Here is a 1,170-nt window from a genome sequence, read left to right as displayed (position 1 = left end):
CGCAGTTACCTCTGGCTCCTGTGCAGACCAGCGGCCCCGGGCCCTCGCAGGCTTCCTTCACGCCGGGACCCGGGCGCCAGGGGCTGCGGAGGAAACGGCCGGCCTTGGGACCAGAGCAGCCCGAGAGGGCTTATTTCAGGGCAGAGAAGTGGCGCAAAGGCAGGGCAGGGGAACCAGAGCAACCCCAGGGGGATCTTTGCAGTCCAAGCTGGCAGGCAGGATTTTTCTGTTTCATTTCTTGTCTCGAGCCAGTTTGGCTCCCCGCTACGTGGGCTGAGCGGAGCTCCATCGCGCGCGCCCGCGGGGCGCTGCCGGCCGCACGCATCCTGCCGCCCCAGGTACTCGCACGGCAGCGAGGTTGCCGAGGGGCTCATCTGAGAGACCCGGGTACGGGACAGGATCCAGCCGGCTCCGGCAGCGACCCCCAGACCTTGCCGGGCCTTTGAGGGGGGCGGCCGCTCCCTTCCAGGTCCAGACCCCGGTGCCAGGGCGAGCCGGGCTCGAACCTGCCTCCCCGGGGCTCTGCCAGCGCTGCAAAGCCGCCCGTCCGCCCATGCGCTGCTGCTAAGAAGCCAGGCCGAACAAAGGGATTTAGACACTAATGACATGGACACGCGACCTCGTGGCATTTTCAAAAGCACCTGGGCACCCACTGAAATCGATGGGAATTAGCAGCCCGGGCGCTTCGGTAAATGTCCCTGCGTGTCTGTCCTCACGTTCCAGCTTCTAAATACCTTTGTGAAGCCGGCTCTTAATCTCCTCCGCTCCCCGTGCGGCGGGGGGTTGGTTTCCCCGTAGAGCCGCACTGGAAAGCACCCTGGATGTGGTGTGTGCATGGGTGGATCACGGTGGTTATTGACTTAGCAAATCTGTTTGCAAACCAGGGTGACCGCCAGGTGTGTCATCCCCCCCCCCAAAAAAACCCAAAGCAAGGATTTTTTTGATTTTTTTTCGTGCTCCTGTCAGCAGCCTCCTCCTTTACAGCCAACTCCTCACGCTCTGTCATCAAGGTTATACATCTCTTTATGTGACTCCCATCGAGATATTTCTCTATCAAGCCACCGTCAACCAATCTTTCTTCCTGTCAACATGAAGCTATCATAAAGCTGTCCACCTGTCCGTCAAGTTTATTTGTTTTCATTTATCAAGTCCAGCCACTAAAAGCCTTTC

This window comes from Crocodylus porosus, unplaced genomic scaffold (genome assembly GCF_001723895.1).
Source record: "Crocodylus porosus isolate Cpor-Errol unplaced genomic scaffold, CroPor_comp1, whole genome shotgun sequence".
Taxonomy (NCBI): Eukaryota; Metazoa; Chordata; order Crocodylia; family Crocodylidae; genus Crocodylus; species Crocodylus porosus.
Note: the sequence above shows the minus strand (reverse complement) of the source record.